Below are 19,588 nucleotides of genomic sequence, written 5' to 3'. Positions count from 1 at the left end.
GATTTTTCAAATGATTTTTTCCATCTGTTGGAACTGGTGTAAGTAATTAAAGATATGAAAACCGATGGAAAAGTTCAGTTTAACGCTTTTACGAATGTCTTGCTGCGTGTTTGGGAAGAGCAGTAAACTACAGGAATATATTGGTCTAATGTCCCCTGCTCGTCCAACAGCAGATATTGTATGGTCTGAGACATTATTTCTGGTGGAGGTGGATTCTCTCCGGCATTGCGTAAATCACTTCCACAAACTTGCGCCATTTTGCACAAATACAGATCCGATATGATGCATTTCCCAGCTCTGTTACGTTATGGACCCTAGTCATCCTAGCCTAACCTAGCCTAAATAAAAAGGTGTGGAATAATGTGCAACATTTCTCCTTCATTACAAGTGATAATAAACCTAGGCTATACAGCAACCAGGAACGTCCATATTTGTCTAACTTCTCACATGTCTGTGTCATCTGTCTGCAAACATGTCGACCATTACCATGAGGGCAATTGCGGCTTTTGATTTTGAATATCACACGTTTCCTCTCTGCCGTGAGATCTTCATACTTAAATAAAATGGTGGGCCGTAAGAAATATATGTCCATCAAAGGTCAACTATATGGCTCAGTTCCATCATCAGTTTCTAAGAAAACTGAAAAGGTGAGGTGCCAACGAGATTCGAACTCGGATTGCTGGATTTAGAGTCCCATGGTGTAAGGGTTAGCACTCTGGACTCTGGATCCAGCAATCCGAGTTCGAATCTCGGTGGGACCTCATCTTTTCAGTTTTCTTCGATACTGATGATGGCCGCATTATTCTGTACGTTATATATACATTTATATATATACATAAATATGTATATATAAACATATATATGGAATAATATGGTTTTATCAATAGCCGGAGACCATTCCTCCCTCCTTGCCTGCAGAGTTCATAGTTTTCTGGAAGGTTCTAGAAGATTCTGGTGAGATAATTGCCATTGAGAGGACATTGTTATACTTCATATATCAATGATTTCATTATTGTTGACTTTCAGATAAAGATAGATAGATACATAGTTAGACTGATAGATTGATAGAGCGATATTTAGATAGGTATATAGATAGATAAGTTTCATCAATACTGTATCTTACGCCATCTCCTGTTGCTGGACATATGTTCAACCAGCATTGGGAAAACCTCCAGTAGACCTTAATGTAAAGCAAGATAATAACAAAACCTGCAATAAAAGAATACAATCAACTCCCCAGTGCAGAAATATTGTGACCAGAAAGTCTTCTAGCAAGATGTCAGACGCTTCCACGGCAATCACGAACATAACATCAAATATCTGAAAGTCAACAATAACAAAACTAATGATGATAATGAAACTATAACAACAAAAATGATAAACAAATGGAAAATAGTGCTCTAGATTATGCTTCTAGAAAACAAACTTTAACGAAAACTGTGAAAAGAAATACCCATCTGGCTGATACGACACAGTAAAAGGACCATCCCACAACCAACTCTAAACTGAACCTGACTGTCCCCTAACAACGTCCTCTCAATGGTATTTATCTTACCAGAATCTCGTAGAACTTTCCAGAAAATCAAGAACACTGCAGGCAAGGAGGGAGGAATGGCCTCTGGCTGCTGATGATAACCACATTATTCTATATATATACTTTTACCTACAACCGAAGGTTGACCGGCCAGCCCAAGTGGCTACAGAGGTTGTATCCATGAAAGAAACGGACCCACCAGCAGACGATTTCGGTTGGCAGGTTGTATCGAAGAAGAGGAAAAAGAAAGTTGCCCAACGAGCCCAACCAGAAGGGTGTAGCAAAGAAACGAAAGAAGGCTGCCCAACCAACCTGGGTGGTAGTAAGGATGGCTGCTCCACAACCCCAGGTCGTTAGGCAGACTGTAGCCATGGAAGAAAGGAAGGCTGCTCGTCCACCAGCCCAGGTACCGAGTGAGATTGTAGCTATGCTGGCTGACCCACCAGCCCGGGTAGATAGCTACGCCCAGATGGCTATGTCGGGTGCAGCAAAGAAGCAAACCCCACAACTACTCCACGAGGTTTGCAAGCCTGCACCCAAAAAGATGAAGACGAAGGTTGCCACACTACCCAATGCACCACCACATGTCTAGAAAGGGAAAAGGTGGACAGAATGGCTGGAGGTCCCACTCCAACAACAAAATCACCTTTGGAGCCAAGTTCCATCCATTATTGAAAATATATATATATATATATATATATATATATATATATATATATATATATATATATATATATATATATATATATATATATATCCTTCTGTATGTTTACTTTCGATAATGAGGAACAGAAGAAAGAGCCAAGCAATATAAATTTCGTCAAAGACATCTCTCTTTTCTAAACGCTGCCTCGCAAAGATTTTCATTAATTCAAATTGAAGAAACAGACGTATTTTCTGTTGTCTGGTTAGCTCAGTTGTAGAGCGTGAGTCTTACACACTTAAGGTCGTGGGTTCGAGACCCACACCAGACATAATTTTTGTCTTTATCTTTTTTCATTTTGTCCGCATCACATGTGTGCAACATTCAGTGTGTTCGTCCAACGTTATAGTGAAGATCTTCACAATGAATTGGGGTTTTCGACCTTATCTGAAAGGGTCAGGTCCACCAAGACGTCCTTGAAATCTTCCAGAAGCTTCTGGCGATCCTCCTCCAACTGCTGGGCACATCAGAGTTAACATGGGCCGGACATCGGTTGTGGAACGACTTAATCTGCTTCCGGTAGTTAGCAGGGATGATAATGAGGGCTCTGACCTCATACCAGGTCAGCTTAGTTCCAGTCTATTGTTTAGTTCCAGTCTATTGCTTAGTTCCAGTCTATTGCAACGACAATAAAAAAGTAAAACTCATTTCTTCGTGGAAAATTGAGAGGAAAACACGACAGCAACATGGAGATTTACCCTGTGGTTATTTTGCCGGCTAGTCGGCAACGGTCGGTCAAACAGTATTTTGCCGTGGTAATCTCAGTGCTTCATATAATACTATGTCACAAAATATGTTCTTGGGGGCGTAGTTCAGTGGTAGAGCACTCGCTTGGCATGCGAGAGGTCCCGGGTTCAAACCCCGGCGCTTCCATTTTTTATTTGGGAAATTCATTGTTTTCAGTCTTGTATATATATATATATATATATATATATATATATATATATATATATATATATATATATATATATCGTCCGATCAGAGAAGTTAAGCAACGTTGGGTCTGGTTAGTACTTGGATGGGTGACCGTCTGGGAACACCAGATGCTGTTATCCCTGGGGATAGGGAAGAAAGTATACTTGCCACGTATTCCCTGCGTGTCGTACAAGGCGACTTAAAGAGGAGGGAGCAGAAGGCCGGAAATCCTTTACTCTCATTTTCAATTTTACAAAAGACGGAACAGAGAAGACATAAAGATATTGTAAAGATGTAACTAATATAAGATATAAGAATGAATGGAAGATACGGATGTAGCTGAAACAAGGAGTAATGAAGATTAAGGTGCAATGAAAATTATTCTGTAGTGAAGATAAATATATATGTTAAGATTTTGTATTGAACATCAAGAAGTTATGATAATGATGAGAGTGTAGTGAAGATGAGGGTTTAGTTAGGTAATAGTGACAATTGCCTTTACAATGATAATAAGGGAGTAACACAATGAGGAACACAAACTTTACAAAGGTACGTTCAAGTCAGACTTTGAACTAAGTGCGGTAAACAGAAGGATGATGTTAAGATGAGAGTATATATATCACAAACTTCCAACAGCCAGGATCGAACCCGTGACCCCTGTGGAACAGGCGGAGAAAGACCGGTGTAGCCACCGTTGCTCACCAACGTGAGACGAAGGGTATTCGAGTACATAATATTCGAATAGTTATTTCTCTATTAGGGGCGATCATAGCCTAGCGGTAGCGTTCCCGCCTGTTGCACAGGGGTTCCGGGTTCGATCCTGGCTGTTGGAGGTTTGTATGTTTCATGAAAGTGCGCCTTCGTATGCACTTAGTTTGTATATATATATATTTGCATATATGTATATATTCCTATGAGTCCACGAGGAAAATGAAAGACGATAAGTTCCCAAGAGGACTTTCGTGTAATAATGGCATGCAAGTATGAAAGATAGAGTATGAAAGACAAAGACAGTGGCCAAGTGTAATGTGTTCTGTGTCCTTGATAATCATTTGATGTGACTCATTCAGATAAGGTCCAAAACGCCAGTAGCGAAGATGTACAAAGGATAATAGAACAGTGTACGTACGTACGTACGTAGTGTGAGTATCTTGACTGATAGAAAGTATTGAAAGCGGCAGGAAGTAGTGAGATATTGTATTGTGCTTCGTACAAGACTGGCGGGCGACTCCGTCCTTCGTGCTGTGCCACACACAGTCTGGTGATTGTCGGGATGTGTAGCCATAATGTTTGATCTTATGACCATTAGTGATACATCATGTGATGTTTACTATCACAACATCGGCTTCTTCCTCCTCCTCCAGGAGAGTGGCAATCAGGTGGCGGTTATTGTGGTAGCCCGGCACATGCAATTGTAAGATTTCAAGCAACATTGTGATAATGAGACACATTATAAAGAGTTCCATAATTTCTCTAATTCTTCCCCAAATTCATGTGGACCTGCAACGCTGAAAATGTTTAAATACCGCTGGTGTAGAGGGAGGGAGAGGGAGGCCTGGGATGAGAGTGAGGCTTTGTAGGAGAGAAAGTCTCGGGATGAGAGAGGCTGAACACAAAATGTGTGGCCGGAGAGTGAGGCTTTGAAGGAGAGAGAGGCTTAGGATGAGAGAGGCTGGGCATGAGAGAGGCTTGGCAGGAGAGTGAGGCTTTGAAGGAGAGAGAGGCTTGGGATGAGGGTTGGGTTGTACCAGAGAGAGAGGGTTGGGATGAGGGTTGGGTTGTACCAGAAAGAGAGGCTTGGGATGAGGGTTGGGTTGTACCAGAGAGAGAGAGGCTTGGGATGAGGGTTGGGTTGTACCAGAGAGAGAGGCTTGGGATGAGGGTTGGGTTCTACCAGAGAGAGAGGCTTGGGATGAGGGAGTCTGAACATGAGATAGGTTTGTGAGGAAAGTGAGGATTTGGAAGAGAGAGACTTTATGTGAAAAAGGAAGGACAGGCGGAGGAGGCTTGGGACGAGAGTCAGGCTGGACAGGAGAGAGAGGCATCGGACGAGAGTCAGGCTGGACAGGAAAGAGAGGCATCGGACGAGAGTCAGGCAGGACAGGAGAGAGAGGCATCGGACGAGAGTCAGGCAGGACAGGAGAGAGAGGCTTGGGACGAGAGTAGAGAAGTGAACCTTCATAACTTATCCTTCAATAAAAAAGGGTTGTCTTGCTCCACTCAGTTGGAATGGGAAAGTAGTTGAAAATAACAAGTTGATGAATTTAATGTTTTAGTGTGGCAAAACCTGAACTGATTTTAAGGTCACACATGAAAGAAGATTAACATTTCAGAAGGTTGAAGGAAGATGAATATAAATGTCATCATTGATAGACTATTAGATTCATTATAAGCCTCGGTAGATGAATGTTCTTGTTATTTTTATTAAGAATGAGGATGAATTAGTAATTAAGGCACACGGCGCTAATATCTATGGTTACTGAGCCATTTTGTTTTGCACTGGTGTTATATTAAAGAACTAGAGTATGAGTGAGGGTGTGAGATGTGGAGATTATATATCATTGTGAGTTATTACATAAAGTGATCGTGATGAACGTTACGAAGATCAGGCAAACTATGAGGCTCATTATTCCTACATCAGATATAATAATGTCAATCATTCCAGTAATCTTACCATAATTGACCTCTTCCATCTAGGCAGCCTCCCTCCCTCCCTCCCTGCCTCCCTCTTATCTTCTCCAGAACAAACCTAGTTCATTCTTGTGAGAGACGATAGTGTTTACTAAACTCTTCCTGTGACCAACATGTAAATGGTGTGACTGACCATCACACCTTACCTCACCTACTTCCTCCACCTGATCAATGTGCATCACTCCTTCCATTGCTCACTTCCATAATAGAATTAACGTTTCTACTACAAATGACAAGATTCACTTGGCCATGTTTGTTAACATCAGAGCAATAATCTTGAAGACCGACCATTCCTCACTATTGACCTTTAAGGCAGGAATCATTATTTTCCTCAAACTATCAATTGCTATTTATGTGAGGTCGGTCGACTGTGGCTCCGGAGGGGTAAGCGACAACACAAACTCTGGTGGAGTTCCAGTAATGATGTTACTGAGTCAGTCGGGCACACACCACTGTGGTACACCTGGTGATATTTTGTTTGTCTTAACTAAGTCGATAAGTGGAAAACTGAGCAGCAGTTTACTTGCTTAGCTTGTGTACTTGTTCCTGGACGTTCACAATAACAGGTATAGGACTGGTCTTATATCTCTGTGTTCCAGCTGTGATTGGTACAAGTCGAGTGTACTGACGAACGGCGGTGCGAGGGGATGAGGAGAGAGAGAGTGAGAGAGAGAGAGAGAGAGAGAGAGAGAGAGAGAGAGAGAGAGAGAGAGAGAGAGAGAGAGAGAGGTCATTGTGCCGGGGGTGGGGCAGGGGGTTAGCTGGTGGTGTTGGTGGGGTGGACGTGGTCAGCCAGATGAGCACATCTTGGTAGGTGGTGTGAGATGGACCCAGGAGGATTGTGTGTGTTGTGTTCTGTATTGTGTCCAGCTGGTGGTGCCTGTGTGTGTGTGTGTGGCTCTAGTTAGTCAGGAGGACCTGGCTGGGGCGCGGCCCAGGTACAATAAATATGGTATAGACATTCCTGAGTTTGAACAGTGATGTCAGTCGGCGGTGAAGGTAGAGACAGTATGAGGAAGATTTGATGATAGATTGAATGTGTTGAAAATGAAATGTCTGAGGACAACATGTGGTGTGACGCGGGTTGATCCAGTAAGTAATGATAGGGTAAGAGAGATGTGTGATGATAAATAGAGCATGATTGACAGAGCTGAAGAAGGTGTACTGAAATGGTTTAGACATTTGGAGAGAGTGAGTGAGGGGAGGTTAAAAGAGGATACATGTGTCAGAAGTGTAGGGGACAAGAAATGGGCGACCATATTGGAGATGGATGGAGGAAGTGAAGAAGAGTTTGAGTGATCAGGGCCTGAATATGCTCAAGGTCACGTGAGAGGCGTGTATAGGATAAAGTGAACTGGGGCGATGTGATTTACAGGGGACGACCAGCTATCAGTGAACTGAAGCAGGACATATGAATCAAATGGGGTAAACCACGGACAGGGTTGTAGGGCCTGGTTGTGGACTGTGGGCTGTGTTTTCGTTGCATTACATATGAGAGGTAAGGAATGTATGTGAGGGTATGAAGCATTACCTTATGTTCCTGGTGTTATCTCGATACTGTGGACAACGGTGAACAGAACATCGTAGACACAGAGTTTAAAAAGCCATATTATGAATGGTAGCCAGGGAATGAATGGCCCAGCTAAATGGAAGCATTTAAAAGTTCGCGTTAAGTGATGGACTTCAATAGAATGTACAAACTTCCTCTCCAGTAACTGAACTAAAGCTTATGTTTATTTCCAGAGACGGAGTTTGATGGTTCATTATATAAAGACAGACTTCAAAGGATATCGTTGAATTAAGTGACTATAATATTTTTCAATTAAACGAGACATTTCCTAAAAAGCTGCAATTTGACGGAGTTTAAAAGTTCGCATTTGTTTGAGAGAATTTTAAAGTTATTGACGGGATCAAAAGTTTAAGTTTCAATGACGATTTGCACAAACTTTCGTTTAAATGACATACTTTCAAGGTTTGTCTTTATATAATGTAGTTTAAAAGTCTGATCAAATAACGCAGCTGAAATGATAACGCTCGAATACTAAATGTTCCTGAATAAATGACGGAGTTGAATGGATGGATTTTAAGTTCGTGTTTGTGGGAGTGATTTTCAAAGATTGTGGTTAAATGTCAGAGTTTAAATGTTGGTATGTACAATGTTGACCAGATGGCGGTAGTGTGTAGACACAGCCATACCAGGTCGTATTTATCATCATTAAAGTCACCTTCCTTACTTACTTATGGCGGCGATGAAATTCACTGGTTCTTGATTGTGCACCAATTAACCTATCAGATAATGGTACAATGTTTGCCTGGTGTTGCATATATCACGTCTGTTGTTGAAACACAAGAATGCCAGGTGACTTTGGGAGTGGATGATAATATAAAGATCAATATTAATGTGGGAAATCTTGAACCGCCATCACCAGACACAACACATGTTTGGATCTGGCGGGGGGAGGGACTTGCCTGTGACGTCACGATGCCCCGCCTCCAGCCTGGCGCCGCTCTGTGTGTGTGCGTGTGTGTGTGTGTGTGTGTGATTAGTATTTATGTATTACGGGAGAGAGTTGTACACTCGTGTTGTCCCGTCCCTTAACCTTTACTATGTGTGCTCACACACACACACACACACACACACACACCACACACACACATAACTTAGGATTTTATCCAGTATTTTCTTTAGACATATACCTTGTACGTTGATTAGAAAAGATGAGGAAAAAAATATAAAAACATATACATATATTTCCACACGTGTAGATATATGTTATCCATTGAGATGTGGAGAAAGAATTTCTTATATATTAACAAACGTGATTGAGGACTTAAAGAATCTGGTACAAACATAATGGTTATTGTGATAAATGATTTGTTTATGATAAATATGTATTGTGTTGCATTATAATGGTTGTTCAGAACCAAGGTCTGTAAGCCAGAATCCTTAAGACACGATAAAAACGTTTTAAAAACATAAACATTTATGATCATTAGGAACAGATTACATTAGCATGTTTGTATCTAACAGAAAATCAATTATAAGAGAGACCATTTAAGGCAGGAATATTTCATCGCTTAATAAAACATCTACATCTACGTCCTTTTCTTTCATCATCATTTCTTATGTTTACTATCAAGAAATGTCTTTTATCTAACATAAAAATTCTGTCTAGGTATTTGATTAATGTTCTCCAACGACGCGTTGTAAGAGTCTTCGTTAGTGAAGTTCATTTCGTGTAATGGATCATGCATTACAAAGCTGTGTCTATCCACACAAGTGTTACACGTCCCAGGTAAAGATATATTCTAGAGATAGTGTATATCTAACATATATATGTGTTTTATAAATATTTATAAAAAGTTTTCCTGAGGGACAATACCTAAGAGTTTCGTATTAAAGTTGATCAGTTGTAAGTGATCAAGCATTACAAAGGTGTGTCCATTACCACAGGTGCTACTGATCCCGGGTAAAGGTATTTCATCATCTTTGTATCTTTAACCTTTCTAGTTATAGATGTTTCATCCCTGATTCCATCCTCACAATGGATGTATGTGGTTTGTGTTGTCTTAACATATCATTAGTCAGTTGAAGTGGAGAACATGCTCCACAGCCTAGCCACTCTACTCTGTCTTCCACATGCTATTCAAGAGGTGTTACCGGATTCCGCCTATAACTGTTTACACCGGGGGTAACAAGTCACCTCCGGACGACTTCTTCTTTTTACTTTTGATGATTTGAAAAATTTATGAATCATATTTGGTTTTATGATGACAATAAGATTGTTGGAAATTGTATATAATAATCTTTATCTGTCATTTGATGAACTTTAATTCATCAAAGATAAAGTTTATGAATATTGATTGTTTATCTCTCGTTGTTACTGAAGTTTTTTTTATCTAACAAAATACTTTCATTTGACTCATAAAGAATATCCTTAAGGAAAATGTAAATAATCTTTCATTAGTTCTCATCACACAAAATAAAAGTCTGTTTTTTCAAAGTTTTCTCATCAGATGATGCTAACATTTTGAAGAATAGAAACTCATAACTTAGAATCCATGAACCTTGTGTTAATAATAATTACATTACTTTTCTCTAAACAATACTTTTTTTCAGTATGTAAAACCCGGATGAAAAGCCTGCAACATAGATAATGACACAATTATCTTTATGGTATTGAAGATATTACAAATTTCTACACGTAAAACATTCATCTGCAAAATAGAAATCTTTATGTTAGATATGTTAATCTTAACGACATCTCGGCCATGTGTTAACCACGTGGTTGATGGAGGATTAACCGCCAGATCCCACGAAGACAGAAGAAAGAAGACAAAAGAGAGAAGACGGAAGAAAGAAGTGGATTGTAACGTTGCCTCCCGCGTTGGTCCTTCCCGCGGGAGACCGTTACGGTGACGACGCCGGCAGGCTGTTCCCTCACCACCCTCGCTGCTCCCCACACCCCCGCGTTGCCTCCACTCCATCTTCACATGTCTTTTTTATTTTCTATTTTTTATCATCCATCATCCATCTCTCGACCGTTTGGCTTGAGCAATCTCTACCCCAGCTTCCCCACCCCATTCTGGAAAACTCATTTTCCTGAGGAGTGGAGGCTGGAGTGGACCTGTTCTCACCTGACGGGGTGGAGACCCTCACACTATCTCTTACCTCTCCCCTACCTTGGACCGTCGAGCCTCCCTCACTCACGTTTTCTCGCACTAGGACACTGATGCCACCAACATGCCGCCCGACATACGTCTAAAATCCCTCAAAACTGATTGTCCCCCTCCTTCCACGTTCGAACTCCTGTCCATCGTCTTTAAGACCACTGAGATCCGTCCTACTAGGGTCATTCAATTCCCCTCGAACAAATACCAGTTTAAGATTTGCTTGGGCAAAGATAGTGATTTAGATAGAATCCTATCTAAGCCTCTCCTTGATGAACTAGCTAAAAAAACTACCAAATCGTTCAGGACCGCTGCCCCTTCAAGCTAGATGTACTATTATTGCCTACAATGTTGATGAATCTATCTTGTCCCTCAGCCCTTCGGAGATTGTTGAAGCCATCAATGGCGAAAACAATGACGTTAATGTCATCAACGTCTATAAACCGAATAACTCCAGATCAATAAAGATACAATGTTCAAACCCGACCGAGGCCGATCGCCTGCTCTCCCGGGGAGTCCTGTTCCCCATGATCTCTGTGCCTGCAAAATCCCTGAAGAAAGATGAATATCTCGACGTACAACAATGTTTCAAATGTCTGAAATACGGACATGAGACTAAGAACTGTAAAGAACCCCACCAAACCTGTAGTCAATGCGCGGAAACTGGTCATGGTTTTCGTGAGTGCAAGGTTCAGGCAGCGAAGTGTGTTAACTGTAAAGGTAATCACGTTGCTGTATCTGGGCTGTGCCCACGTAAGAAGGAGCAGCTCCGCGCAGTGAGTCAGGCACTAAAATCCAACTCACCTCCTTCCACAAACCCTTGCTGCTGCTGCTCCTCCCCCTGCCACCCAAGCTTCTCCTATCCCAACTACTAATTCTTCAGACCTCCTCACTCTACAAGGTAGGATGCATGCGTGCTACCTAAAAGCGTTGTTCCTGAGCGGGGAAGATAAGTCGGAATTCATCAGAATTTTCGATTTGCTTCTTGCTCATAACAACCTACCCAATGTACGAACTCCACCTGAACTCCTCAGCTCCCCCGCCAACAACCATCCCTCACCGACCCCTGTCTCGTCCGCCACCCTGACCCCTAACGAAAACGTATCCCAGGAGACCCCCAGTAACACTTCCAACTCTCCCCCAACTACTCAACCTGTCACCCTCCCAACTTCCAATACCCCCTCCGCACCCCCTAACACAACTCCATCCACAACCCCCCCAACCCAACACCAACAATCCTACTGTCTCTCCAAATACCGATTCCTCTCCCACCCCCACCGTCCCAACTTCCACCACCACGACAGTTCCCCCAGAACCTCCACTCACCAATCCCCCCCTCCCCCCTCCCCCTCCCTCCGTCCCCTACCTAACCCTCCCAGAGGAGCCCCAGCACCTGACCCTGCCGACACACCAGACAACCCACCAACGGTCAACCTTGACCTTCAACTCGTCGACAATGACCCTCTCCCCTCCCCTCTCCCCTCTCCTGACCCCTCACCAGATAGATCCCGACCCAAGACTAAGAACATGATACAAGTGAAACACTCAAACGGTATGTCAACGGCCTTCATCGACAACAGACATAAATGGCCAGCAAATTTCACTAAGTCGTAAAATGCTAAAAATCTTACAGTTTAACGTGCGCAGCTATCACAATGGCCGTCATCTGATTGCCACTCTCCTCGAAGAGAAAAAACCCGATGTTGTGATACTTAACATCACATGTATCACCAACGGATACAAAATTAGACATTACGGGTATACATCACGACAGTCTCCAGACAGTAGACACGAGGGAGTCGCCATTCTCATACGCAACACCATCGAACACGAATACCTCGCCATCTCATGGCAATACGAACACTTTCTAGCAGTTAAGATAAACACAATACACGGCTTCATTATCTTCTGCACCGTACACCCAGGCGACCCCAGGCCGCACACCCAGGCGACCCCAGGCCGCACACCCAGGCCGCACACACAGGCGACCCCAGACCGCACACCCACGCCGCACACACAGGCGACTTCAGGCCGCACACCCAGACTGCACACCCAGGCCGCACACCCAGGCCGCATACCCAAGGCGCACACCTAGGCCGCACACCTAGACGACCCTAGGCCGCACACCCAGACGACCCAAGGCCGCACACCCAGGCCGCACACCCAGGCCGCATACCCAAGGCGCACACCTAGGCCGCACACCTAGACGACCCTAGGCCGCACACCCAGGCGACCCCAGGCCGCACACCCAGGCCGCACACCCAGGCCGCACACATAGGCGACCCTAGGCCGCACACCCAGACCGCACACCCACGCCGCACACATAGGCGACCCTAGGCCGCACACCCAGGCCGAACACCCAGGCGACCCCAGGCCGCACACCCAGGCGACCCCAGGCCGCACACCTAGGCCGCACACTCAGGCCGCACACCCAGGCCGCACACCCAGGCGACCCCAAGCTGCACACCCAGACTGCACACACAGGCAACCCTAAGCCGCACTCCCAGGCGACCCCAGGCCGCACACCTAGGCGACCACAGGCCGCACACCCACGCCGCACACCCAAACTGCACACCCAGGCCGCACACACAGGCGACCCCAGGCCGCACACCCACGCCGCACACCCAGGATGCACACCCATGCGGCACACCCACGCCGCACACACAGGCGACCCTAGGCCGCACACCCAAGCCGCACACTTAGGCGACCCCAGGCCGCACACCTAGGCCGCACACTCAGGCCGCACACCCAGGCCGCATACACAGGCGACCCCAGGCCGCACACACAGGCCGCACACCCAGGCGACCCCAAGCTGCACACCCAGACTGCACACACAGGCAACCCTAAGCCGCACACCCAGGCGACCCCAGGCCGCACAATCACGCCGCACACCCACGCCGCACACCCAGGACGCACACACAGGCGACCCCAGGCCGCACACACTGGCCGCACACCCAGGCGACCCCAGGCCGCACACCCAGGCGACCCCAGGCCGCACACTCACGCCGCACACCCAAACTGCACACCCAGGACGCACACACAGGCGACCCCAGGCCGCACAGCCACACCGCACACCCAGAATGCACACCCAGGCCGCACACCCAGGTCGCACACACAGGCGACTCTAGGCCGCACACCAAGGCGAACCCAGGCCGCACACCCAGGCCGCACACACAGGCCGCACACACAGGCGACCCCAGGCCGCATACCCAGGCCGCACACACAGGCCGCTCACAAAGGCGACCCCAGGCCGCACACCCAAGCGATCCCCGGCCGCACACCCAGGCAACCCCAGGCCGCACACACAGGTGACCCCAGGCCGCACACCCAGGCCGCACACCCAAGCGACCCTAGGCCGCACACCCAGGACGCACACCCAGGCGCCCCCTGACGCACACACAGGCGACCCCAGGCCGCACACCTAGGCCGCACACTCAGGCCGCACACCCAGGCCGCATACACAGGCTACCCCAGGCCGCACACACAGGCCGCACACCCAGGCGACCCCAAGCTGCACACCCAGACTGCACACACAGGCAACCCTAGGCCGCACACCCAGGCGACCCCAAGCTGCACACCCAGACTGCACACACAGGCAACCCTAGGACGTACACCCAGGCGACCCCAGGTCGCACACCCAGGCGACCCCAGGCCGCACACCCAGGCGACCCCAGGCCGCACACCCAGGCGACCCAAGGCCGCACACTCACGCCGCACACCCAAACTGCACACCCAGGCCGCACACACAGGCGACCCTAGGCCGCACACCCACGCCGCACACCCAGAATGCACACCCAGGCCGCACACCCAGGCCGCATACACAGGCGACCCCAGGCTGCACACCCACGCCGCGCACACAAACTGCACACCCAGGCGACCTCAGGCCGCACACCCACGCCGCACACCCAGAATGCACACCCAGGCCGCACACACAGGCGACCTCAGGCCGCACACCCACGCCGCACACCCAGAATGCACACCCAGGCCGCACACCCACGCCGCACACACAGGCGACTCCAGGCCGCACACCCAGACTGCACACCCACGCCGCACACACAGGCGACTCCAGGCCGCACACACAGGCCGCACACCCAAGCCGCACACACAGGCCGCACACACAGGCCGCACACACAGACGACCCCAGGCCGCACACACAGACGACACCAGGCCGCACACCCAGACGACCCTAGGCCGCACACACAGGCCGCACACCCAGGCATCGCACCCAGGCTGAACACCCAGGCCGCACACACAGGCCGCACACCGAAGCCGCACACCCAGACCACACACCCAGGCGACCCCAGGCCGCACACCCCCGCTACCCCAGGCCGCATACCCAGGCGACCCTAGGCCGCACACACAGGCCGCACACACAGCCGACCCCAGGCCGCACACACAGGCGACCTCAGGCCACATACCTAGGCCGCACACACAGGCCGCACACAAAGGCGACCCCAGGCCGCACAACCAAGCGATCCCCGGCCGCACACCCAGGCGACCCCAAGCCACATACCCAGGCCGCACACACAGGTGACACCAGGCCGCACACACAGGCCGCACACACAGGCGACCCCAGGCCGCACACACAGGCGACCTCAGGCCACATACCTAGGCAGCACACACAGGCCGCACACAAAGGCGACCCCAGGCCGCACAACCAAGCGATCCCCGGCCGCACACCCAGGCGACCCCAGGCCACATACCCAGGCCGCACACACAGGTGACACCAGGCCGCACACCCAGGCCGCACACTCAAGCGACCCCAGGCCGCACACCCAGGCGACCCCAGGGCGCACACCCAGGCGACCCCAGGCCGCACACCCAGGCCGCACAACCAGGCGACCCCAGGCCGCACACCTAGGCCGCATACCCAGGCCGCACACCCAGGCCGCATACACAGGCGACCCCAGGCCGCACACAGGCTGCACACCCAGGCTGCATACACATGCGACCCCAGGCCGCACACACAGGCTGCACACCCAGGCCGCATACACAGGCGACCCCAGGCCGCACAAACAGGCCGCACACCCAGACTGCACACACAGGCTACCCTAGGCCGCACACCCAGGCGACCCCAGGCCGCACACCCACGCCGCACACCCAAACTGCACACCCAGGCCGCACACACAGGCGACCCCAGACCGCACAGCCACGCCGCACACCCAGAATGCACACCCAGGCCGCACACACAGGCGACTCCAGGCCGCACACACTGGCCGCACACCCAAGCCACACACCTAGGCCGCACACACAGGCCGCACACACAGACGACCCCAGGCCGCACACACAGACGACCCCAGGCCGCACACCCAGACGACCCCAGGCCGCACACACAGGCCGCACACCCAGGAGGCACACCCAGGCTGCACACCCAGGCCGCACACCGAAGCCGCACACACAGGCAGCCTCAGGCCGCACACCCAGACCACACATACACAGGCGACCCCAGGCCGCACACACAGGCCGCACACAGAGGCGACTCCAGGCCGCACACACAGGCCGCACACCCAAGCCACACACCTAGGCCGCACACACAGGCCGCACACACAGACGACCCCAGGCCGCACACACTGACGACCCCAGGCCGCACACACAGACGACCCCAGGCCGCACACACAGGCCGCACACCCAGGAGGCACACCCAGGCTGCACACCCAGGCCGCACACCCAAGCCGCACACACAGGCAACCTCAGGCCGCACACCCAGACCACACATACACAGGCGACCCCAGGCCGCACACACAGGCCGCACACCCAGGAGACCCCGCACACCCAGGCGACCCCAGGCCGCACACCTAGGCCGCACACCCAGGCGACCCCAGGTCGCACACCTAGGCCGCACATCCAGGCCGCACACCCAAGCCGCACACCCAGGCCACACACCCAGGCGACCCCAGGCCGCACACCCAGGCGACCCCAGGCCGCACACACAGGCCACACACACAGGCGACCCCAGGCCGCACACAGAGGCGACCCCAGGCCGCACACACAGGCCGCACACAAAGGCGACCCCAGGCCGCACAACCAAGCGATCCCCGGCCGCACACCCAGGCCGCACACACAGGCGACCCCAGGCCCCACACCCAGGCCGCACACCCAGGGGACCCCAGGCCGCACACCCAGATGACCCCAGACCGCACACACAGGCGACCCCAGGCCGCACACCCAGGGGACCCCAGGCCGCACACCCAGGTGACCCCAGGACGCACACACAGGCGACCTCAGGCCGCATACCCAAGCCGCACACACAGGCCGCACACACAGGCTACCCAAGGCCGCATACCCAGGCCGCACACACAGGCGACCCCAGGCCCCACACCCAGGCCGCACACCCAGGGGACCCCAGGCCGCACACCCAGGTGACCCCAGACCGCACACACAGGCGACCCCAGGCCGCACACACAGGCGACCAAAGGCCGCATACCCAGGCCGCACACACAGGCCACACACAAAGGCGTCCCCAGGCCGCACACCCAAGTGATCCACGGCCGCACACCCAGGCGACCCCAGGCCACACACCCAGGCCGCACACCCAGGCGACCCCAGGCCACACACCCAGGCCGCACACACAGGTGACCCCAGGCCGTACACCCAGGCCGCACACCCAGGCGACCCCAGGGCGCACACACAGGCGACCCCAGACCGCACACCCAAGCGACCCCAGGCCGCACACACAGGCGACCCCAGGCCGCATACCCAGGCCGCACACACAGGCCGCACACACAGGCGACCCCAGGCCGCACACCCAAGCGATCCCCGGCCGCACACCCAGGCGACCCCAGGCCACACACCCAGGCCGCACACACAGGTGAATCCAGGCCGTACACCCAGGTCGCACACCCAGGTGACCCCAGGGCGCAAACCCAGGCGACCCCAGGCCGCACACCTAGGCCGCACACCCAGGCGACCCCAGGCCGCACACCTAGGCCGCACATCCAGGCCGCACACCCAAGCCGCACACACAGGCGACCCCAGGCCGCACACCCAGGCCGCACACCCAGGCGACCCCAGGCCGAACACCCAGGCCGCACACCGAAGCCGCACACCCAGGCGACCCCAAGCCGCACACACATGCGACCCCAGGCCGCACACCCAGGCGGCACACCCAGGCCGCACACACAGGCGACCCCAGGCCGCACTCCCAGGCCGCACACCCAAGCCGCACACACAGGCGACCCCAGGCCGCACACCCAGGCTGCACACCCAGGCGACCCCAGGCCGCACACCCAAGCCGCACACACAGGCGACCCCAGGCCGCACACCCAGGCCACAGACACAGGCCGCACATCCAGGCGACCCCAGGCCGCACACCCATGCTGCACACCCAGGCGACCCCAGGCCGCACAGGTGCAGATACATGCTATAAGCAAACTCGTTTGAGGTATTTTAGGCCAAGATGCAGAGAAACTTTAGAGATCATATTTTGAGGTGCCAAACCTGTAACACACACAAGGGAAGTCCCACTACCCCGCAGACTGTGTTGAAATATCCTTTACCTTCATACCCATGGGAAAGAGTTCATAAGGACATATTAGGAGGTTTTCCTAGGTCCATGGCAGGCTACATATACGTAATTACTGATGCCTTCACGAGATATTGTGAAATTTCTCCCAGTTCAAAATAAAGACGCAGCCACGGTCGTTAAGTCGTTCAAAAAACATATCTTAGACAGACATAATGCGCCGAAGATTTTAGTCACAGATAATGGTGGGGAATTTAATAACTCATTATTAGAAGAACTCTGTAAATTGTATAACATAAGTAAATGTAATATAATGGCTCATCACTTAGCCTCGAATGGCCTGGCAGAAAGGTTGAACCGTAAGATCCTCCAGTGTCTTCCCACCAACATTAATTTTGATCATGATGAATGGGATGAATACCTGTCTGATGTCCAATGTTCATTAAACTCTGCATATCATAAGTCAATTGGAGACTCCCTTCCACGCCTTACACGATTTTGATAAAGTGTTGCCGTATGACATAATAGCGTCCCCTCCTTCATGTCCAGCGGTCCAGAGATCAGTTGTTGCGGAAAAATATCGCACGACTCAATTGATTCATCAAAGGATCAAGGAAAATCTAGGTGAAGCCACTACAACCTTCACGAACCAGGCTGATAAATCCACGAAACCATCAAAGGTGGCTCCCGGACTCTTGGTAATGGTGAAGGAATTTAACACTAGAAGTGAGGTTCCTAAACTTGACCCAAAATGTTCTGGTCCCTATAGAGTCTTAGCTCATTTAAAGAGACATAAGTTCAGGGTTCGACATCTAAATACAGTTGACATTCGTGAAGAACATGAGGACCACTTGAAAGTTTTACAGTATTCTGAACATGATCATCCCGGTACCACAACAGACAACACTCCTCAAACCCCAAACAATGTCACCCAACCAACTTCTACCACTGTTCAGACTGTCCCCACACCAGACCCGACCACCCTCACAACACCACCACACACACATCAGTATTCATTAAAACCTCACCTTTAAGAAGTTGCTAAGTTTATCATTTTACAGGTTCTTCCTTCTCATGTCCTTATGGTGTCTTCCTGTATATGACACCATGGCAGTACCAGGCGCCCTTCTCACGACTCCCCGCCAGGTCCGCCTCGTGAGGGACACAGTTAAGTTGGGCCTGGAGGGTCTACCCTACACTTACGATCATTTAGTAAAACTAATGGAGGCCGTACCTCGTTTACGGTCTACCTTACTCAAGTTTTACACCAGTGCGTCCATCAGAAACTCTAGTGTTGCTCCTCCTCCAACTCTGTTACAACAGTGGACCTGGAAATTGCATAGTACCTGTGTGAGTCTGTATGACATAATACAAGACATTGAATCTCCAGTAAATACTAATGCCAGGATGAACACGAAAAAGCAAGGAGAAGCAAGAGAGGTCTGCTTAATTTTGTAGGCTTCCTCCTACCATAATTGTTTGGTATTGCTACTCAGGAAGAACTTAATTCAGTTAGGAATCAGGTTAGATCCTTAGAATTTCAACATCTTCTTAACAACAGGTATATTAAGGCTAAAGCTAAGATCTTAAAACAACATTCTAAATATTTGAA

The sequence above is a fragment of the Panulirus ornatus genome, chromosome 70 (genome assembly GCF_036320965.1).
Source record: "Panulirus ornatus isolate Po-2019 chromosome 70, ASM3632096v1, whole genome shotgun sequence".
Classification (NCBI taxonomy): domain Eukaryota; kingdom Metazoa; phylum Arthropoda; class Malacostraca; order Decapoda; family Palinuridae; genus Panulirus; species Panulirus ornatus.
The sequence above is the reverse complement of the archived record's forward strand: the minus strand, read 5'-3'. Positions refer to the sequence as shown.